Raw genomic sequence first — 6,925 nt, forward strand, 5'->3', positions numbered from 1 at the left:
TCACCATGTTGGCCAGGCTGGTCTCGCACTCCTGACCTCATGTGATCCACCTGCCTCAGCCTCCCAGAGTGCTGGGATTACAGGTGTGAACCATCATGCTCGGCTATATTCTGGTTACTATTCCCTTGTCAGATGGGTAGTTTGCAAATATTTTCTCTCATTCTGTGACTTGCCTCTTCAACTTTGCTAATTGTATCCTTTGCTGTGCAGAAGCCTTTTAACTTGATGTGATCCCATTTGCCCATTTTTGCTTTGGTTGCTTGTGCTTGTGAGTTGCTATGCTCAAGAATTTTTTGCCCAGCTCAATGTCCTGGAGATCTTCCCCTAATGTTTTCTTGTAGTAGTTTCACAGTTTGAGGTCTTAGTTTTAAGTCTTTAATCCATTTTGATTTGATTTTTTTATACGGCAAGAGATAGGGGTCTACTTTCATTGTTCTGCATATGGATATCCAGTTTTCCCAGAACCATGTATTTAAGAGACTGTCTTTTCCCCAGTGTATGTTCTCAGCGCCTTTGTCGAAAGTGAGTTCACTGTAGATGTGAGGATTTGTTTCTGGGCTCTCTATTCTGTTCCACTGGTTTATGTGTCTGTTGCTATGCCAGTGTCATGCTGTTTTGGTTACTATAGCTCTGTAGTATAAACTGAAGTCAGGTAATGTGATTCCTCCAGCTTTGTTATTTTTGCCTAGGATAGCTTTGGCTGTTCTGGGTCTTTTGTGGTCTGGGTCTTTTTTCTTTATATCTTTCTCTTATCTGATGCCTCTAGCTAGGACTTCCAGTACTATTAAATAACACTGGTGAAAGTGGGCATCTTTTTCATGTTCCAGATCTTGGAGGAAGAGCTTTCAGTTTTTCCCCATTCAGTATGATGCTAGTTGTGGGTCTGTCATGTATGGCTTTTATTATGTTGAGTTATATTGCTTCTATACCAAGTCTTTGAGGGTTTTTAAAATCATGAACAGATGTTGAATTTTATCAAATACTTTGTCAACATCAATTTAAATGATCATATGGTTTTTATCCTTCATTCTGTTGACATTATGTATCACATTAATTGATTTGCGTATGTTGAACCATCCTTGCATCCCAGGGATAAATCCCACTTGGTCATGATGAATCATGTTTCTAATGTATTGTTGAATTCAGTCTGCTAGTATTTTGTTGAGGATTTTTGCATCAATATTCATCAGAGATATTGGCCTGTAGTTTTCTTTTTTTGATGTGTCTTTGTCTGGTTTTGGTATCTGGGTAACACTGACTTGTAGAATGAATTTGGAAAGTATTCTTTCCTTTTTTTTTTTTTTTTTTTTTAGATGGAGTTTCACTCTTGTTGCGCAGGTTGGAGTGCAATGGTGTGCTCTCAGCTCACCGCAACTTCCGCCTCCCAGGTTCAGGAGATTCTCCTGCCTCATCCTCCTGAGTAGCTGGATTATAGGCGTGCACCACCACACCCGGCTAATTTTTGTATTTTTAGTAGAGATGGGGTTTCTTCATGTTGATCAGGCTGGTCTCGAACTCCCGACCTCAGGTGATCCACCCACCTCGGCCTCCCAAAGTGCTGGGATTACAGGTGTGAGCCACTGCACCCAGCCTTTCCTCTTCTAATTTTTGGAATAGTTTGAGTAGGACTGGTATTACTTCTTCCTTAAATGTTTGGTAGAGCTCAGTAGGAAAGCCATCAGGTCCTGAGCTTGTCTTTACTGGGAGACTTTTTGTTATGGTTTCAATCTTGTTATTTGTTTTTGGTCTGTTCAGATTTTGGATTTTTTCCTGGTTCAATCTTGACAGGTTATGTTTATCTAGGAATTTGCCCATTTCTTCTAGATTTTCCAATTTATTGGCATAGAGTTGCTCGTAGTAATCACTGATGATCCTTTGAATTGCTGCAGTATCAGTTGAAATATCTCCTTTTTCATTTCTGATTTTATTAATTTGTATCTTCTCCCTTTTTTCTTAGTCTGGCTAAAGGTTTGTCAATTATGTTTAACTTTTCAAGAAATCAACATTGCTTCATTGATCTTTTGCATTTTTTTTCATTTCAATTTCATTTATTTCTCCTCTGATCTTTATTGTTTATTTTCTTCTACTAATTTGGGGTTTGATTTGCTCTTGTTTTTCTAGTTCTTTAAGATGCATCATCAGATTATTTGAAGTTTTTCCTCTTTTTTTGATGTAGGCATTTATAGCTATAAACTTTCTTCTTAGTACTACTTTTGCTGTATCCCATAGGCTTTGGTGGTTTTTTGTGTTTCCATTATCATTTGTTTCAAGAATTTTTTTTCATTTCCTTCTTAATTTCTTCATTGACCCACTGGTCATTCAGGAGCATATTGTTTAATTTCCATGTATTTTTATAGTTCCAAAAATTCTCTTGTTATTAATTTCTAGTTTTATTCCATTGTGGTCAGAGAAGGTACTTGATATTATTTCAATTTTTTTCAACATTTTAAGATTTGTTTTGTGACCTAACATATGATCTATCTTTCAGAATGATCCATGTGCTGAGGAAAAGAATGTGTGTTCTGGAGCCATTGGATGAAATGTTCTGTAAATATCTATTAGATTCATTTAGCCTATAGTACAGATTAAGTGTGATGTTTCTTTGTTGATTTTCTGTTTGGAAGATCTGTTCAATGCTGAAAATGGCGTGTTGAAGTCTCCAGCTGTTATATCAGGGCCTATCTCTCTCTTAGGTCTAATAATATTTGTTTTATATATCTGGGTGCTCCAGTTCTGGGTGCATATATACTTAAAATTGTCATATTCTCCTGCTGAATTGACCCCTTTATCATTATATAGTGACTTTTTTTGTCTCTTCTTACAGTTTTTGTCTTGAAATCTACTTTGTCTAAAATAAGTATAGCTACTCCTGCTCTTTTTTCAAAATTCTATTCTTTACCGAAAAGAATCAGGACTCTTTGAAAAAAATGGCTGATTCCAGGACTGTGGTAGTTAAAATACAAGATCAACCTAGAGCATCTTGTGGTACCAGAAATCAAGGAGGTGCTCAAAGTAAGATGGAGACATGCCAAAGGACACAGGAGTTTGGAGGGCTTCCTACTGGTCAAATATAGGGTATTTGAACATCAGAATAAAGAACAATATTTATTAATGTGTTATAACCCATTGAGTAAAATAGACAACTGTTGCGGTTTGGATATGGTTTGTTTGTTCCTACCACAACTCATGTTGAATTTTGATCCCCAGTGCGGCAATGTTGGGAGGTGAGGCCTAGTGGGAGGTGTTTGTGCAATGGGAGCAGATTCCTCATGAATCGCTTGGTGCTGTTTTGGAGGTAGTGAGTGAGTTCTCACTCTGGCAAGACTGGGTGAGTTCTCACAGGAATGGATTAATTATCCCAAGAGAGGGTTGTTATAAAGCCAGGACACCCCTTCATATTTTGTCTCTTTGCATATGTCTACCTCTTCTTCGACCTTCTCTGCCACATTATGACACAGCACAAAAGCCCTCATCAGAAGCCAGGGCTACGCCATGGAACTTCCAGCCTGCAGATTCAGGAGCTAAGTAAGCCTCTTTTCTTTATAAATTACCCAGCCTCGGGGATTCTGTTATAGCAGCACAAAATGAACTAAGTCAACAACCATGAGCTCATGAGGATATAAATAAATAAATGTAGAAGGGAAAGCGCTCCCTTACACTGGAAAGTTAACTAATACATGTCAAAAGAATACATTTGAAAATCTCTGGCTGGGCGCGGTGGCTCATTCCTGTAATCCCAGCACTTTGGGAGGCTGAGGCGGGTATATCACAGGGTCAGGCATTCAAGATCAGCCTGACAAACATGGTGAAACCCCGCCTCTACTAAAAATACAAAAATTAGCCAGGCGTGGTAGGAGCATCTGTAATCCCAGCTACTCAGGAGGCCGAGGCAGGAGAATTGCTTGAACCTGGGAGGCAGAGGTTGCAGTGAGCCGAGATCACACCACTGCACTCCAGCCTGGGAGAAAGAGCAAGACTTTGTCTTGGAAAAAAAAAAAAATTAAAACAAAAATTAAAAAAAAAATTTTTTTAAAGAAAATCTCCATTTGGCAACCATGACTATAATAATTGTTTCCAGAGAGAATCACCAGTGAATGTTAAAACCGGTGGGTAGAAGTTTGAGTAACAGTATATTTACATAAGCACAATGCATCTATCCACAAGATACTTATTAATTAACTTGACAGTGGAGAAACATGGTGGACACTATATTACCCAAGTGATCAAAGTTAGGATCAAAATTAATGGGACTATTAGACATCATGTGTCTCCTGACACAATGCACTGAAAAGGACACAGCATCACTTCTGTTATAGTCCCATCAAACTGCATAACCTGGGCAGGTGCGGTGGCTCACGCTTATAATCCCAGCACTTTGGGAGGCCAAGGCTGGCAGATCACCTGAGGTCAGGAGTTCGAGACCAGCCTGGCCAACATGGTGAAACCCTGTCTCCACTAAAAATACAAAAATTAGCCTGGCGTGGTCATGGGTGCCTGTAATCCCAGCTACTGAGGAGGGTGAGGCAGGACAATCACTTGAACCTGGGAGGCAGAGGTTGCAGTGAGCCAAGATCATGCCACTGCATTCCAGCCTGGGCAACAGAGTGAGACTCCGTCTCAAAAAAAAAAAAAAAAAAACAAAGTCATAACCTGAGTGTAATCATGAGGAAACATCAGACAAACTTATATTAAGGGAGAGCCTACAAATAACTAGCCTGAACTCCAAAAATGACAATGTTATGAACCATAAAGAAAGACCGAGGCCGGGTGCGGTGGCTCACACCTGTAATCCCAGTGCTTTGGGAGGCCTAGGTGAATGGATTACGTGAGGTCAGGAGTTCAAGACCAGCCTGACCAACATGGTGAAACCCTGTCTTTACTAAAAATACAAAATTAGCCGGGCATGGTGGCACATGCCTGTAATCCCAGCTACTTGGGAGGCTGAAGCAGGAGAATCGCTTGACCCGGGAGGCGGAGGTTGCAGTGAGCCAAGATCGCGCCATTACACTCCAGACTGGGCAACAAGAGCAAAACTCCATCTGAAAAGAAAAAAAAAAAGAAGACTAAGGATCTTTTCCAGTTTGTAGGAGACTAAAGAGATATGACAACTAAATGCACATGATTTGTTTTTTTCTTTGGCTATAAAGAATGTTGCTGAGGAAATTGGCTAGTTCTGATAAGGTCTGTAGATTATATATTTAATAGTATTACATATTTTTTAGTTTTCTGATTTTGATAATTACTCTGTTTACATAAGATAATCCCTTGATTTAGAAAATACACCCAGAAGTATTTAAGGGTAATGGAGTACTAATGTCTGCAACTGATTTTCAGCTTGTTGAGGGGGAAAAAAGAAGTACACATACAAACACAGACACGTATATGAGAGAGAGGGATAAATGGAGTAGGATAAAGCAAATGTGAGAAAATGTTAACATTTAGGGAATCTGAGTGAAGTGTACACCCCAGGAGTTCCTTGTGCTTTTCTTAGAAATTTTGAGTAAGCCTGAAGTTTTCAAAATACATATATAAAAGAAAACACACACACATACTTGTATGGGCTTAGAGTAGCCACACAAAGGCCATACAAAGTGGTAACAGTGGTGATCCCCAGTGGAGAACTGGGGACCTGAGGGTGAGCAGTGAAAAAGAAACTTAAATTTCACTGTATACTTTCCTATGTTGTCTGAAAGGTTTATCCTGTGCGTGTATTACACACTCCAAAGTTCCCCTCAAATACTACTGTTTCCAAAAAGCCTACTTAGTTTTCCTAACCTCTTTCAAACAACAATCCTTCTTTACATTACCTCCAAAATAAGACACAGAAAATCAAGCCTAAAACGTGGTCAAACAAATTAAAAAAAAAAAAGAAAGAAAGAAATGCCAAAACCCACACAGGAAGGAATTCCATAAGTATATCTATTCAGTGACGTATTTTTGAAGTCATTTAAATGATGTTTATAAAGAATTCTAATGGAAAAGTGTTTACATGCAAATTGCAGCATAAAATTGACTGTACAGACTGATCCCAACTATGTTCTGTTTATTTGTTAAGGTCTAGAATACAGACTAAATACACCAAGGTGCTAACACTGGTCATGTTTGGGTGGTAGATAGGATGTGGTTTTCCCCAAATTTTCTTTTTCCTTTTCTTTCTTTCTTTTTCGAGACAGAGTCTCATTCTATCACCCAGGCTGGAGTGTAGTAGCGCAGTCGCAGCTCACTGCATCCTCCACCTCCTGGGTTCAAGCAATTTTCCTGCCTTAGCCTCCCAAGTAACTGGGATTACAGGCATGCACCACCATGCCTGGCTAATTTTGTATTTTTGGTAGAGACAGGGTTTCTCCATGTTGGTCAGGTTAGTCTTCAACTCCTGACCTCAAGTGACCCGCCCGCCTTGGCCTCCCAAATTGCTGGGATTACAGGAGTGGGCCACTGCACCTGGCCCCAAATTTTCTTTTTCTTAAAATTTTAAGTCAATTCATTCATTCATTCATTTATTAATTTTTATTATATATATAAAGATGCACAATGTGATGTTTTGATGAACATATACAAAGTGAAATGATTATCATGATCAAGCTAATAACATATCTATGACCTCACATAGTTATTTTTTGTAGTAAAAAATACTTAACATTTACTCTCCTAGAAAATTTCAAGTATATGATACATCATTATTGATTGTAGTCATCAGGTTGTGTGCATTAGGTCCCCAGAACTTATTCATCTTTAACTGAAAGTTTACATCCTTTCACCAACATCTCCCTGGTTCCCTCAGCTCCTGGTCCCTGGTCCCTGGTACTATACTTCTGCACTCTTTTTCTACAAGTTCATCTTTTTTAGATTACACATATAAATCAGACCATGCAGTATTTGTCTTTTTTTTTTTTTTTTTTGGAGTCTCACTCTGTTGCCAGGCTGG

Source organism: Colobus angolensis, unplaced genomic scaffold (assembly GCF_000951035.1).
Source record: "Colobus angolensis palliatus isolate OR3802 unplaced genomic scaffold, Cang.pa_1.0 Scaffold250, whole genome shotgun sequence".
NCBI classification, from domain to species: Eukaryota; Metazoa; Chordata; class Mammalia; order Primates; family Cercopithecidae; genus Colobus; species Colobus angolensis.